The sequence below is a fragment of the Ascaphus truei genome, unplaced genomic scaffold (assembly GCF_040206685.1).
Source record: "Ascaphus truei isolate aAscTru1 unplaced genomic scaffold, aAscTru1.hap1 HAP1_SCAFFOLD_650, whole genome shotgun sequence".
NCBI lineage: Eukaryota > Metazoa > Chordata > Amphibia > Anura > Ascaphidae > Ascaphus > Ascaphus truei.
Genome location: NW_027456983.1, coordinates 43,232 through 60,069, shown reverse-complemented (window position 1 = coordinate 60,069; position 16,838 = coordinate 43,232). Strand labels below are relative to the sequence as shown.

The 16,838-nt window shown below is 45.4% G+C and overlaps 1 protein-coding gene across 3 annotated transcripts in view; it reads right to left on the bottom strand.

Annotated features, from left to right (window-relative positions):
* The window catches only part of FIBCD1 (fibrinogen C domain containing 1), a 29,063-nt gene extending 18,824 nt beyond the window's left edge, over window positions 1–10,239 (bottom strand). Inside the window, exon 1 of one of the 3 annotated variants that reach the window (XM_075584564.1) lies at window positions 10,137–10,239. The gene's annotated coding sequence lies outside the window, so the exon portion shown is untranslated. Of the gene's footprint in view, window positions 1–1,683; window positions 2,204–2,442; window positions 2,601–10,136 lie in introns of those variants that run through there. The other 2 variants (XM_075584563.1, XM_075584562.1) reach the window with 2 other exon arrangements.
* Between the last annotated feature and the right edge of the window lie 6,599 nt (window positions 10,240–16,838).

Genomic DNA, 16,838 nt, shown 5'->3' with positions numbered 1-16,838 from the left:
AGCTTGTGTCTAATATGCTGGACATACTGCCACACGGAGCATACAAGGCATATCAGCAGGGCTAGTATATACAGTGTACGGTATATACTGCTAGTGTCAGCATACAGGATAATATAACCCCTGTAATAATATACTGTATATTGCCTGCATATATTTTACATTACCTTTAATAACATACTATATATATATATACCCCATATTTCAACATACTGCATGTACCCCAGTCACACTATATAGTCTCCTCTACTAAATATACCCCCTACAGTACGTAATCCTAGTGCTAACAGAGTATATATCCATGTTACATGGTGTAAAAGTATGCTAGCACTATATATATAATATATACTGTACACACTAATTACAGAACATTCATTATTTCTATATGCAGTAAAAAAACAAACACATTGATGGTGACATATTCTCAAAACAAACATACATCAAACTCCTAATATATAAATATATATATATATATATATATATATATATATATATATATATATATATATATATAATATATATATATATATATATATATATTCTCATTTTTCATGCAATATATATTATTTATGCTAAGATCCTAAAAACATGCGTATCCCCTTCATCCCCATATAGTGAATAAACCATCCTCACCCCAATGTTTAATATTCTGTCAATTGAATTATATAACCCCTATGTTAACACACATCATACCCCAAACAGCTTCAGCATGTATGTGTAATATCATATTTGATTATTATCTTTTATTTGTATAGTGCTAACATATTCCGCAGCGCAGTACAATGTGGGGGGGGGGGGGGGGGTAACATTGTATGACAAGAAGTACATATGTGTTAAGACAAATGTAGAAAATAGGATTGAGATTACAATTTATGCCTCTTGTATTAATAATAATAATAATAACAATATAACTAACATTTCTATACCCCCAATGACATATATCTCCTATCCCATTCATACTTCACCATATGCACCCAGTAACATATATCACATCATAGAAATGACTAAAACAGAACATATACCCTCAGTAAACACAAAAATGGCATGAACAATATACACAATATACAAGATATCATATATCCACAGGAATTACAAACATCACATAGTCAATATGCAGTCCTAAAATACACATATATCCTCAGTAATAACATTCAACTGCTACCACTAGTGATGTTAGCACCATGCTCTATCTATCCATCTATCCATCCATCCATCCATCCATCTATGTATATGTAATATGGATGTGCTATATATAGACATCCCGTGGTAAAATAGATAGATCAATAGATAATGTAAAGGTATAAAGTAGATTGAGAGATAATATTAATATGATATATAGATAAATATATTTACACTAAGTAGATTGAGAGATAATATTAATATGATATACAGATAAATATATTTACACTAAGTATATTGAGAGATAATATTAATATGATATACAGATAAATATATTTACACTAAGTATATTGAGAGATAATATTAATATGATATACAGATAAATATATTTACACTAAGTATATTGAGAGATAATATTAATATGATATATAGATAAATATATTTACACTAAGCAGACAGAGATAATATTGATATGACATATAGATAGTGTAAGTATATGTAAGTAGATAGATGATATAAAGACATTGGATAGATGATGCATGCTCCGGTTCTGGACTCAGCACTCACCTGCCTGTCTCATGCTCCCTACACAGGCTGCTGCTCTCCTAACTCCAACTGTGTGGCTAGGAACAGGAATCCCAAAGCTCTGTCCTATCTGTACCTGGGCACAGAGTCTTCTTCAATGGGGGGGGTTTTCAGATGGGAGGACACCCAATAATTAACATCTAGATGTGATATCCTTCTGAGGCTCCCTCTGTTCTCCTCCCTTTCTGTATCCTCCACCTACATCTTCTCTCCTGTCCTTGTCTATACTGTATTCTATCCCTTTTTTCCCTTTCCTCTCCTCTTATAAATCGGTCTCTCCTTCCCCTCTCTGTTCTCCTTCCTTCTTTGCCTTCTCTCCCTTGCTCTCTCTCCTCTTTTTCTTTTCTTGCTTCCCTTCCTTCTCTCCCCATGCACACCTTTTCTCTCTCCTCCTGTCTTAACTTCTTTTCTTCCTTCTCCCTAATCTGCCTAAAGCAGCCTCAGCTGTTAATTCACAAATCTTTAATCTGCTTTTCTCTGGAAGTCTAATGAGGAACAGGAGCTTCCCACCCAGTCCTGCAGCCCCCACAGATCTGCTTATGTAGAAACTCCCAACCCAGGCTGCTCCCCCCCCCCCCCCCACCCCAACTCTGCTGCATATGCAAAGAACAGGGACATTACCAGCACCAGCCCTGCATCCACTCCATACAGACACAGGCACAGTGACAGAGAGAGTGCAGAGGTATACAGAGACATGCAAACAGCATCACAGAACAATAGGCTCTACCAAAGCACACCTACCTTCCTAAATGTACCAAGAGGCTACAGGCACAGAGATAAATGTCTCCATCACTCCTCCTGGTCTGCCTGTCCCAGCCAGGGTCCTGCCTATTAGGATGATGTCTTAAGGAATGGGTAGGGGGCAGTGCTGGGATGAGCGACTAGCTGAATGAAAAGGTCTCATATGTTTGTCAATTTAACAGTCACACAAGTCCTCTTTCTCCGCCGCTCCCGACCACTGTCCCCCTCCCCCTTGACTTTTTTACACCCCCTATTTCCCCCATTCCCCCTCCCCCCCCCCCCAGTAATTCCTCCCCTGCCAGAAAAAAATGCATTGCTAGCCCCACTGGCAGTGAAGGGGTTAACCCCTACAATACTGGTCGGGGATACTGGTTATTAGGAGGTTATCGGCCGGTGAAATAGGTGGGCATGTGTACATGAACATGGGGGTATTACCCTTTACTAGGATGAAAGCATGCAACCCACTGCAAACCTATTATACTATCTCCAGCAGTTCAAGGGTTAACCTGAGCAGGGGGATTGAGCAGAAGAAATCCGACCCTTTAACCCAGTCCGTGTCCCACTGATTCATGCAGCGCGCTGCTGTTTAACCCTCTCGGCTGGGGGGTGGGGGGACCCATTTCTTGCAGTCCCTGTCCCTCTGTGTTGCATTTAACGTTCCGTCGCTGTAAATGATCCGGAATCATGAAACCTCCAGCTTCATTTAGAGGGAAAGTATTCCCAGATCATGTGCCAGTGATCCCGCTCCCGCCATGTGCCTGCACAGCATCCCCCTCCCTAACATTCATGGGCCCCTGTAGCCAGGAATCCACATCTCCCGGTGTGCAGTAGGGTCAGTGTAAGCAGCTCTGTATACGAGAGGATTTACAGGTATTCCTGCACTTAAAAGCGATGTACTGATCAGGGCGCGAGCGCGTCCACTCAGTCAGGAGTAGGGTCGCCAGGTGTCTAGTATTGAACCGGACTGTCCTGTATGTGGACACTCTGTCCAATGAAAAGTTAGAAGTAATACTGGACATGTATGTGTATACCGGTATTATCTCTCTGAGCGTGTCTGTGTATACCGGTATTACCTCTCTGGATATGTATGTGTATGTGCATACCGGTATTATCTCTCTGGGCGTGTATGTGTATACCGGTATTACCTCTCTGGATATGTATGTGTATGTGCATACCGGTATTATCTCTCTGGGCGTGTATGTGGATACCGGTATTACCTCTCTGGGCGTGTATGTGGATACCGGTATTACTCTCTGGGCGTGTATGTGTATACCGGTATTACTCTCTGGGCGTGTATGTGTATACCGGTATTACTCTCTGGGCGTGTATGTGTATACCGGTATTACCTCTCTGGGCGTGTATGTGTATACCGGTATTACCTCTCTGGATATGTATGTGTATGTGCATACCGGTATTACCTCTCTGGGCGTGTATGTGTATACCGGTATTACCTCTCTGGACGTGTATTTGTATACCGGTATTACCTCTCTGGGCGTGTATGTGTATACCGGTATTACCTCTCTGGACGTGTATTTGTATACCGGTATTACCTCTCTGGGCGTGTATGTGTATAACGGTATTACCTCTCTGGGCGTGTGTGTATACCGGTATTACCTCTCTGGGCGTGTATGTGTATACCGGTATTACCTCTCTGGATATGTATGTGTATACCGGTATTACCTCTCTGGGCGTGTATGTGTATACCGGTATTACCTCTCTGGACGTGTATTTGTATACCGGTATTACCTCTCTGGGCGTGTATGTGTATACCGGTATTACCTCTCTGGACGTGTATTTGTATACCGGTATTACCTCTCTGGGCGTGTATGTGTATAACGGTATTACCTCTCTGGACGTGTGTGTATACCGGTATTACCTCTCTGGGCGTGTATGTGTATACCGGTATTACCTCTCTGGACGTGTATTTGTATACCGGTATTACCTCTCTGGGCGTGTATGTGTATACCGGTATTACCTCTCTAGACGTGTATTTGTATACCGGTATTACCTCTCTGGGCGTGTATGTGTATAACGGTATTACCTCTCTGGGCGTGTGTGTATACCGGTATTACCTCTCTGGGCGTGTATGTGTATACCAGTATTACCTCTCTGGATATGTATGTGGATACCGGTATTACCTCTCTGGGCGTGTATCTGTATACCGGTATTACCTCTCTGGGCGTGTATGTGGATACCGGTATTACCTCTCTGGGCGTGTATGTGGATACCGGTATTACCTCTCTGGGCGTGTATGTGGATACCGGTATTACCTCTCTGGACGTGTATCTGTATACCGGTATTACCTCTCTGGGCGTGTATGTGGATACCGGTATTACCTCTCTGGGCGTGTATGTGGATACCGGTATTACCTCTCTGGGCGTGTATGTGTATACCGGTATTACCTCTCTGGACGTGTATCTGTATACCGGTATTACCTCTCTGGGCGTGTATGTGGATACCGGTATTACCTCTCTGGGCGTGTATGTGTATACCGGTATTACCTCTCTGGGCGTGTATGTGGATACCGGTATTACCTCTCTGGGTGTGTATGTGTATACCGGTATTACCTCTCTGGGTGTGTATGTGTATACTGGTATTACCTCTCTGGGCGTGTATGTGTATACCGGTATTACCTCTCTGGGCGTGTGTGTATACCGGTATTACCTCTCTGGGCGTGTATGTGTATACCGGTATTACCTCTGGGCGTGTATGTGTTTACCGATATTACCTCTCTGGGCGTGTATGTGGATACCGGTATTACCTCTCTGGGCATGTGTGTGTATACCGGTATTACCTCTCTGGGCGTGTATGTGTATACCGGTATTACCTCTCTGGGCGTGTATGTGTATACCGGTATTACCTCTCTGGGCATGTGTGTGTATACCGGTATTACCTCTCTGGGAGTGTATGTGTATACCGGTATTACCCTTCTGGGAGTGTATGTGTATACCGGTATTACCTCTCTGGGCGTGTATGTGTATACCGGTATTACCTCTCTGGACATGTGTGTGTATACCGGTATTACCTCTCTGGGAGTGTATGTGTATACCGGTATTACCCTTCTGGGAGTGTATGTGTATACCGGTATTACCTCTCTGGGCGTGTATGTGTATACCGGTATTACCTCTCTGGACATGTGTGTGTATACCGGTATTACCTCTCTGGGCATGTGTGTGTATACCGGTATTACCTCTCTGGGCGTGTATGTGTATACCGGTATTACCTCTCTGGACATGTGTGTGTATACCGGTATTACCTCTCTGGGCATGTGTGTGTATACCGGTATTACCTCTCTGGGCGTGTATGTGTATACCGGTATTACCTCTCTGGGAGTGTATGTGTATACCGGTATTACCCTTCTGGGAGTGTATGTGTATACCGGTATTACCTCTCTGGGCGTGTATGTGTATACCGGTATTACCTCTCTGGGCGTGTATGTGTATACCGGTATTACCTCTCTGGACGTGTATACCGGTATTACCACTCTGGGCGTGTATGTGTATACCGGTATTACCTCTCTGGGCGTGTATGTGTATACCGGTATTACCTCTCTGGGCGTGTATGTGTATATCGGTATTACCTCTCTGGACGTGTATTTGTATACCGGTATTACCTCTCTGGGCGTGTATGTGTATACTGGTATTACCTCTCTGGGCGTGTATGTGTATACCGGTAATACCTCTCTGGGCGTGTATGTGTATACCGGTAATACCTCTCTGGGCGTGTATGTGTATACCGGTATTACCTCTCTGGGAGTGTATGTGTATACCGGTATTACCTCTCTGGGCGTGTATGTGTATACCGGTAATACCTCTCTGGGCGTGTATGTGTATACCGGTATTACCTCTCTGGGCGTGTATGTGTATACCGGTATTACCTCTCTGGGAGTGTATGAGTATACCGGTATTACCTCTCTGGGAGTGTATGTGTATATTGGTATTACCTCTCTGGGAGTGTATGTGTATACCGGTATTGCCTCTCTGGGCGTGTGTGTATACCGGTATTACCTCTCTGGGTGTGTATGTGTATACCGGTATTACCTCTCTGGGCGTGTATGTGTATACCGGTAATACCTCTCTGGGCGTGTATGTGTATACCGGTAATACCTCTCTGGACATAGTAACCTGATCGGCTTGGGGGACCGCGGGATTTTCCCAGAGCAAGGAGAGAGTAGGGCTCCTGCTAGGGGGCTGGGCAGCTTCCTCTATCCTTTCTAATCCACCCTTAAAACATCTGTCCGTTGACCCAGATGAACTCCAGTAAAAAGCCTGCAAGCTGACCTGTCTCCCTTGAAGACACCATCTTGACCTCGGTCATTAAGGACTAAAGTTCTTGGCGCCTCCATGCCCTACTTCAACTTTCCACTTCCATTATCTCCTGACCCAACCAACAAGGCCACCCCACCGTGGCCGGACCGGCTTCCATCGCCTCTTCCTTGCCACTGGTCCATGAGTTAGGGAAGCCTCGGGTAACGTTGCTCCTTCTGGGTGTAACCAGTGCACATCTACGCGATAGCCATAGAATTGCATGTATAACATTATATGAAAGGCTCCCTCTCTGTAACACATGAAATCTCCCCATACCAACGCGTTTCATTGTGCCAGACGGGGCTTCTAGCAAAGCATCTTATTGAAGCAAAAAAAACGCACCAGATTTATCAAAGAAAAGAATGACATTGTTATCCAGAGGATTTTATTCTTTCATAAATATGATATATATATATATTTGCAACAGTTTTGTCCTTCAGAAATGTTGTTACATGCCCCCCATGTATCCATATCGAAAGCATTTCTATATCAAATCTAGATTTGCTATTTTCTATTAACTCGAGTGACGTTTTGCAGTTCCAATCCCCCTTTCAGGGGACAACTTCGTTACAGAGAACAAAATACTCACAGGAAGAACCCGGATTATTTTTCGTTGTTCAATCTCGTGCTGCTGTTTGTTGTCGGAAAACCTTGATAAATAAGCCCCTCAGTGTGGATATTGGGGGGGGGGGGTCATTTATCAACGTGTCCCAGCTGCAAAACTGGACTACATCCGCTTTATCCATCAAGGAAAGCCCGTTGGGTTCGATAGGAATATTTGTCCATAATAACTCTGGTGCAGCATTCTTGCCACCGTTTTGCAGCTCAGAGGTTCTGAGAAATAATCCCTCATTGTGTTTGCTTCCTCTTAGCCTCTGCCATAGGATCCAGGGGCAGAATGTGTTTAATGAAGCACATCACAGCCCCCGTGCTGTATGTCTAGAACACATCATATTGTGGACCAACTGGTTCTTATATGCTGTTATCTTCTTTGCACCTCTGCAATCATTTCACGTATACCTGTTTCTTGTCCGCACTGCCATTGTAATCAGTGCACTGTTATCATCTCTGTTCTGTAACTGGGCTATCATTCCATCCATTCTATTGCCACTGTGCAGAAATGACACCTCTTTAATACAACAGGGTATATTTTCCCTTACATCTGCTTATCACTCCTTGCTCTGCAGTGAATTCCTCCAACAGCCACTGCTAGAAATCTTTGCACATCACAGTGTCGGAGAGATCAACAGAGCATCGAAAGACCTGCACCGTGGCGCCCGCAGGGTTAAACCCGGACAAAAACAGCTGGATCCCGTCCAAGCATCAGTGCCATGGTTGTGCTCGCAGAGCCAGGCCTGAATTGTGCGATTTAGAAAGCAGCATACCTTGACATGTACTCATAACACCACAGTGCTAATGGAAGTGAATGAGGGCGACAGGGGGGAGTTGGCGATGAGGGACACTGAAGGGGGGAAGAGCAGGGACAGGACAAAATGACAGAACCGATTTCCGTCTGTTTTGCTTTGTCAACAGCTGCTGACAGAAGAGATCAGAGAAGGACAGGGATGGCGGGGAGAAGATGAGTCCGAGAGCAGTTAGTCAGGCAGGGCCGGAGGAGAGGATGATGGGCTTGGGGGGAGAGAGAAATCGAAATGATTATAGCAACATATTTATAGGGAGGGGATAGAAGCAGCACTGCTTCCAGATATGAAATGGCCCAGGGGGGATATAGACCTATAGGAATTAGCGAGCGCTCGTACACATCTCCCTGGAAGAGGGGCACGCAATGTATGTATATCTTTAATATTAGTAGTAACTTTATTTTATATAGCACTGTTCTTCTAATGGGACTCAGAGCGCGTCAGTTACAGTGTAGCACGCGGTACGCAGCACATAGGAGTGTTACACACAGTCCCTGCCCCGTGGAGCTTACAATCTATGTGTTTGGTGCCTGAGGCACAGGGAGATAAAGTGACTTGCCCAAGGTCACAAGGAGGTGACACTGGGAATTGAACCAGGTTCCCCGGCTTCACACTCAGTCGGTGTCTTTACTCACTGAGCCGCTCCTTCAGGACTTTATTTATATATAGCGCCCACAGTGTACTCAGCGCTTTGCAAAGACTGTACAGTACAGGGAACTATAATACAATAAGCGCAGCAAAGTCAGGCAATAGGAAAAGAAATCCCTAACCCGGAGAGCTTACAATCTAAGTGGAATGTTGGGAGACTTACAGAGGCAGCAGGTGAGGGAGTAAGTAGATGGCAGTGCTTGGCAGGAATAACTGTGGGACAGTAGCCACGAGTCCAGGCTATTGGGATACTTCATTTAAGAGGTGGGTTTTAAGGTGCATAGCACTGAAGGAGTTAATGGTATAGGCCCTGTTTACTAATACATATATATATATATAAATAAATATGTGTATGGTTAAATATACATTTAATTAAAAGTGCTCAGCAGTATCACACCTTTTCTGCACACCTTAAATTCTGATCATTTAGCCCTGCACTCCTGCTTCATGAATAATATTACACATGCTCGTTAGCCGTGATCCTTAGAAAAGTCACTCTGGCCGCCATTATTAAAGAGGCCCCGCGCTTAGTAATCAGCATGCACGTGATTACAGAATACAGGACAACGGACGGACTTGGGAACGCAGAACGTAAACCGGGGGAATGAAGAAGTAAGAGGGGGGGGGGGTAAACAAAATTGATAACAATTCAATAGCAACTCACATTTTAGATCAGGGGTGGGCCTCAAGGGCCACCAACAGGTCAGGTTTTCAGGATATCGCTGCTTCAGCACAGGTGGCTCAATCAGTGGGTCAGTCGAAGACTGCACCCGCTGTGCTGAAGCAGGGATATCCTGAAAACAGGACCTGTTGGTGGCCCTTGAGGACCGGAGTTGCCCTCCCCTGGGTTAGCGCAAAGTGTTGCTGGCATGCCCGGGAATTAAAGGGTTAATCGCGTTTGTATTGCTCTCGCACACTATATATCCAACGCTGTCCTGTCTCTCAGACAAACTGAGCCAATGCCTTCTATAGGTGCCAGACAGGGAGATTTCTCCTTCTATAGGTGCCAGACAGGGAGAGACCGCCTTCAATATGTGCCAGGCAGGGAGATACCTCCTTCTATATGTGCCAGGCAGGGAGATACCTCCTTCTATATGTGCCAGGCAGGGAGAGACCACATTCTATATGTGCAAGACAGGGAAAGATCTCCTTCTATATGTGCCAGGCAGGGAGAGACCTCTTTCTATATGTGCCAGGCAGGGAGAGACCTCCCTTTCTAGTGCCGGATCGCACCCAATGGGAATGGGAGTGGTCCTCCGTATAGGTTTAAGCTGTTGTCTGTTCATCGCCTATTTCACCGGTTTATTTATTTACTCACGGTAAGAGATCTTTTCTTGCCTTTTCCAATGCGGTTTCTTTCTTTTTTTGATCCTTCTTCTTCGGGAGTATGTAGAAAGCCAGTGCATCAGAAAAAACAAGTCCTGTTTTTAATATAAAGAACTGCAGTTGGTATGAACTCCTTCCATATAAGCATATATCATAACGTAGCCCTAATAGGGTTAGGGGACTAGTACCTAATGCCAGCGGCACCATATATAAATAGTACAGACCAGAGTCCCAATTGTAAAGGAGAAAAAAAAGGGTACAGCGACCCATAAGTAACACTCACTTATTTTCTCCTGGAGTGTCCAACTGCAGATGTTTCCTTAGGCGTGCGATCTCCCAGGTAGGCAGCAGAAGCAAGTAGGAAAATAAGGCAGTGCACTGCCAAGGAAACAGAAGGAGGCTCAAGGTGAGAAAGGGCATACTGCCCGAAACGCGTTGGTGGACCCCTACTGTGACTTAGGGGGGACATCTGGTCCACGTTTTATGGAATAAATATTTTTCGATGCTGCATGCCGGGAGCCTCCTTCTGTTTCCTTGGCCGTGCACTGCCTTATTTTCCTACCTGCTTCTTCTTTGGGAGAAATAAGAGTTTTAAATATTAAGCGTCCGGGAGGTTAAAATGAAGCTCTCCACAGAGCCCAGCGCCGTCTAAAGGTTACCATGGTAACCTCAGAATATAGATATTACATGAAATCATTTTTTTCACACTAGAAAAATGTGTTTTTACTCTTGTTTTGTTTTTTTAAAACAGGGCAAAAGATACCAACATTATAGGAGTAAAACTCGCAGCCTTCTGGGGCGTTGCTTTTAGCGCAGGGGAGCGCGAACTTCTTGAGCTGCGCCCCTCTGCCCGGGAGCCGCATCGTTCGCGCCCCTCCCCCCTCCTCTCCTAAGACTCAGCGTCAAATGACGTCGCGAGTCATGTGATGTGACTTGACCCCGCCGCGTCATGTGACGCACATTGCCATGGCGATGCGTGACATCACATGACCCCGCGGCGCCATTCGATGCTGCGTTGCCATGGCGACACCTCGCCCAAGACCCAGCAGAGATAGGTAAGTGAGTTAGAGGCCTCATGCCTCCCCCCGGCATTTAATTGAAATGCCACGGGGAAGAGCGCGGGGCCTCTGTAACCGCCACGCCCCCCAGTTTGCGCACCGCTGGCTCAGAGCATGGGCGCTCAACTGCAGTCATCAAGACCCCCGAACAGGTCAGGTTTTAAGGATATCCCTGCTTCAGCACGGATGGCTGAATCAGACTCAGTTGAAGACTGAGCCACTGATTGAGCCCCCTGTGCTGAAGCAGGACTGATTGAGCCACCTGTGTTGAAACAGGGACTGATTAAGCCACCTGTGCTGAAGCAGGGATATCCTGAAAACCTGGGTTTGGGATCTGATATATTTAAACTGCCAAACCTAAATTATAAAATGCAAATAAAAGAAAAAGCACCAAAAGTGTCAACAGACGAAAACCAGGGTGTCGTTCCCCCCTTTTACCGGCACTAAATACCCCCCAAGGACCGAGTTCCATAAATCTTCCCTGGCTAATGATTTACACCAAATAAACAGCTGTCTGTGAGTAGGGTTACTGACTGTGCACTTATTTAACCCCGGCTGTGCCGAGAAGCTGTATAATATTGATAGGACGAAACGGCGACACTGTGAGTGCTCACTTGCATGTCTATTACCCAGAATCCCTGTCTGCCGTGGAAGCACTGTAAGGCCAAGAGATAATGGGGAATGGCAGGGTTGCAGACCTGTCTGAGCCGAGTGAATGCAGCACACGTTATATTTGCTTTGCACCAAACATAAGACATTCGAATCAGCAGCAGGGTTTGTATCTTTCATACAGAAGCAAGTCCTGTGTCAAAGGTGTTTGCCTTACCATTAACGGCTTGGTCATATTGCCTCGGGGGTAACCAAACTCCTGAGAGCCCGATGGCCTGTTATGGACCCTGCAGTTTCAAGCTGGGCATACTGTTTAACCCCTTCGGTGCCAGAGAGACCAGAAACCTCTGGCAGTGAACGGGTTCAACTCTGAAGCACAACAGAACCACATGGTTCTGCATGAATATTTATAACACTTTGCTTTATAGCAGCAAAAAAAAAATTAAAAAAAATAAAACTCTTACGGCGTTTCTCCCATGGCAACAAGACCCGTTGTTAGTTGCCCTGGTAGGGACGCTGTGTCAGCCTTTGCGAAAAACATCAACATTCGTTGCATTGCCCCGTGCTGAGAACTCGGGCTCTCGTTCTGCAAGTGACTTGGGATCAAGACAGGCAATTACTCCCTCGTAATATTTCTGCACAATGCAGAACAATCAGACGGACGTTGGAACGTTTTCCGTTTAACTCCGCGCTCAGATTCCATTTAATCCTCGTGAAAATGATCGTCTGGCTGGTGCGGCTGGACGGATGCTGACTTATATTCACCCAGCGATGTGTTCACACATGAGATATGTGACAGCTGCAAGGTTGGGGTAAAAGGAACGCACAGCTGTACACGATGTGTTGTTGAGGGTGCTGAAAGTGTTCTGCGGTATCTGCTTGTGAATAGGGTGTGGGCGAAATGTGAACCCCATAGGCGACAGGGCCAGGGCTAGCAGCCCCCCCCCCTTTCCTTCTATGATTAGCTGGATTCAGCACCCCTCTCCCGGTCAGGTGGAGGGAGGGGACGGGGGTTACTTAAATCCTGTGAAGGGGCGGGAAGTCAGTCCGCACCCTGCCAGGAAAGATCCCATTATACCTTTGTACTGTTGACGCTTGTATTTAAAAAATATATATATAATTAAAAAATGTGTGTATATATATATATATAAAGAAAGAGAAAACAAGACTTAGGGCCTCATGCAGTAAGCGGCGCTGTAGACGGACGTTCACAGAGGTACACAATTTGGAGACGTTTATAATGTGAAATTATAATAAGGCTTTATTGTACCTTTTCCTTTTCATCAGGAAATCCATCCAAACACAGGGGGGGGAACAAAGCTTCTATTCACTTGGGAGTATTTCTAGTGAAACACTATGCAATAATTCACATCTCCCTTAGTCAAGCATGTCTCGCAGCCCCAAAACATATAACATGAAATAAGCAGATATAAGCAGTCTCTTAAGAATAAAAGTCTTATCTGTTTCTTGGAGGGAAAATCTTCTCACTTCCTGGTTCAGCTTCAGGTGTAGTAGTTTTCCCTGTGTCTTGAAATCAGCTCTGCTGTGCAGAGCTCAAGACTGGTCAGCTCCAAAGGTCAGCTCTCAGTCAGAGCTAAGGAGTTACTTCCTGTCTCAAAGGCAGGCTTTTTGTAAACAATCTAATCAGGCAGGTGGTGTTTAGTAATTAAGTACCACACTGCTAGATTAAAGGCACATTACTGAACAGGGATAAGTCCCCTGTTACATACCTCCCCTGTTTGTGGGAAGCTCGGGCTTACAACAGCCAAAGCCCATCCTTCCACTCTCATTCTAGATATCTCTGTGACTTGAATGAGAGTGGATGGAGGAAGAGAACCCTCTGTCCCGCTGGGATTGGAGCCCTTTCTCCAGTTTATTTTTGTCTCCTCCCGAAGATGCTTGAGATCAGCACTCCTCAGTCGCTCGAGGAGGACTTTTTCCACGTAAAGTCTTTTTATCGCGTGCGCGGTCTTGTGATTTCTGTTGCGTCGGGCACTCCTCTTTTTGTAGACAAAGTGTATGGCAACAGTTGTAGAGCAGTTAGGACTAGCCCTTAGAGTTTTCTGCTCTTGAAGTGGTCTTTCTGCAGCTTCTCCACACCACGGAGTCGCCAGTTCAGCTTCTTCAGCTAAGGATTCTTCTGGCTTTGATTCTGCACTCCTACCTCTGTTTGTTGCCTGTTGGGCAGCTGTAGGTTTGGCTAGTGCTCTCTTAGGTGGCTCAAACTTCGTAATCTTGTTTTGAAGGTGCGTGGAGTCCCCAACTCTTACTGTACCCTTGTCCTCACGGGCATTAGTTACTGTGGGATACCGGTGCTTGAGCAGAGCCAATACCTTTTTCCGTACGTATTGGAGAAATCTGTAAGTTACTGGTCTGCAGAATCTCAACCTGTTTGAGTGGGTCTTGCAAGTCTCTTCTCAGGGAATTTATCTGCGCACTTTGCTTTCTCTGAGTCTGTATCAGTGTCTCCTTCATATTCTGGAGCTCTGTAATTTTTGTCGTTAAGGTTGCCGCTGCGTCTGTTTTCTCCTTGGTGTACTGACTCAAGGGAATGGAACAGTCTCTCTGTCTCTCCAGCTCTTGCTCCAGTTTCTGAGCCTTCTCACGCTCCCTCTCATACAGTCACCTGGTATCGAAGCTCCGCCTCCAAGGATGCTCTGAAGACATGCAGCGTGGCCTTTAGCTCCTCATACTGCTCTGTGGGGACGTACTGGGTATTCAGATGTTCCTGCAGCGCTTGTACCTCTTTAGCAGCTTTTCTTCCTGCAGCGTTTGCTGCTTCTCCTCAGCATACTGGAGATGTGTACGCAGACCTTGCAGTTGGTTCTGCAGTCGGTGCTCTGCTTCAAACTTTTCATCTTTCAAAAGTTTATTTATTTCTTTAAGCACGTGCAGCTTTTCATTCTTTCCCTTGACGTGTTCTGTCAACTCTGAATTTTCCTTTTTAAATCTTACATTTTCTCTTTTTTCAGTCTCTGTACTATTCAGGGCCTCCTTGCATTCCACCTTCCATTTTTGCACATCTGCTTGGAGGCGGGCTGTCTCCTGGCGTGAGACTTCCATCTCCAGGTTTAGGTTCTGAAGCTCCTTCTGAGAGACTTTGAGATCTAAGTTAAGATGTAGGATAGTTTTCCTTGAAATGTCCAGCTCCTCAGTGAGACTGTGAAGTTCCTTTCTGTAGACTTCCAGTTCTGTGCGGCAGCTGTTGATCTCATGATGTGAGGCATCCAGTGCTCTGCAGAGTGTATGAACCTCCTTCTGAGATACGTCCACTTCTGTCCGGACACTGTTGACCTCCTGTTGTGAGGCATTCAGCTCTATGAGAAGAGTGTGAACCTCTTGCTGGAAGACTGTCATCTGCTTCAGTGCCTCCTCATACTTCCGCTTCAGCTTAGCCATCATTTTATCAGATTGGCTTTGCTTTTCATCCATGGCGGAAATAGTAGCGTTTGCAGTATTTAGCTCAGTCTTGAGATCGTCCAATTCTGTCCTGGCTGCAGAGTACATTGCGAGCACATATTCCTGTAGCTTCACGTTATTTTTCAGTAGCTCCGCGTAACCATCTTTCTTTTGTTTCAATTGTTCACGGAGTATATCACAGTCACGCATGGCATTTTTCAGGGCATCCTCAGGGCTGGTCAAGGGATCGACACTCACTGGTTCTGGCTCCGCTTCCCTGGGATGGTTGGTTGAGGGTTCCTCACTGTTGGCACCGGACAGACACTTCTTTGGGGTACACGACTTCTGCCTTGGGCCCTCTGGATATTCGGTTAACCGCGGGACGAATTCTCAATTTTCTCTAGGCTGCAGGGCAACTCGGCCCCCTTTTTCCTCCAAAGGATCTGCGGACGTGTCTGTTCCTTCCACGGTAAGTGAAGAACCGCTTTTCTTTTTCTTTTTCCGCCTTTTTGATTTGGATGACACCGTCCCTTCAGGGATACTGGGGTCTCCATTTTCATTTGAAATTTTACCAGCGTCACTGGATCCACCCGGCTTTTCTTGCAACTGTAAAAGCTGACGGAAATATTCGGTGATCGACTGCTCCCGCTCTTTCTCCTGCTGATCATATTCGTCATCAAAGGGAGCTGTCTTTTCGGTTCGTGCCGAGTTCAGGCACCCCCACCATTCTTGGGGTGTTTTGTGGGTGTGACTCGGTTCGGGTTCCCCGTAAGAGATGTCTTCCTCTTTATTGGACTGGAAGGGCCACTCTTCCGTGGGGTAGGGTTCATTACAGGAACGCTGCATCTTGTCCTCCATTTTTAGGCTATCAGGTGTAATTTTCTTCCTGACCTCAGGAGGCGCTATTGCCACTGTATTTGCTAGAACACCCAATTGTGGTAGTCCTACAGGTGGGCATATTTTGCTTGTAGAGTTCGTAGCTCTCACAGGCATCTCTGTAGACTTTTCTTTCTTGGGTAAGTTTTACAATATCAGCAGTACTGTGCATGCATTTTCTCTTATCAGGTATACAAGATGTGCAGTTGCTAGGTAAAAATGTCTATTTGCTTTACACCATTTACTTGCTAGGTGTAATCTCTCATTAGGTATGCTGAATGTGTAGTTGCTAGGAAAAAACTTCTGTTTGCTTTACACCATTTACTTGCTAGGTGCAATTCCTCCGCTTCAGCAACAGAATTTGGTTTTCTGCTTGAGTTCAGTAATTTTCAGTCTCATCTTTGGGTATTATGGCATTCACACTTCACACTTTGGGTATCTATTTTGCTCCCAAGATACATAGGTAGACTTTTTTACTTGCAGAAAAAAAACATTCTTTGCAGTGGAATATTTCTTTCACTCCCGGCAGGGTGACTCAACACTCAGCAATTGGCTTTGGAATACCTTTTACACAGTTCAGCAATTACTTTTTCCCCGGTAGGGCAATTTTACACTCGGCATTTGTTTGCTAAAAATTCCCCTGCTTCAGCACAGTCTTGTATCAATTTTCACACTTTTCTGCATATACTCCATTCACAGCTGGTAGCCCTATGCGGTGTGGCAACCTTTATTTGCAAAATCAGTACCGCTCG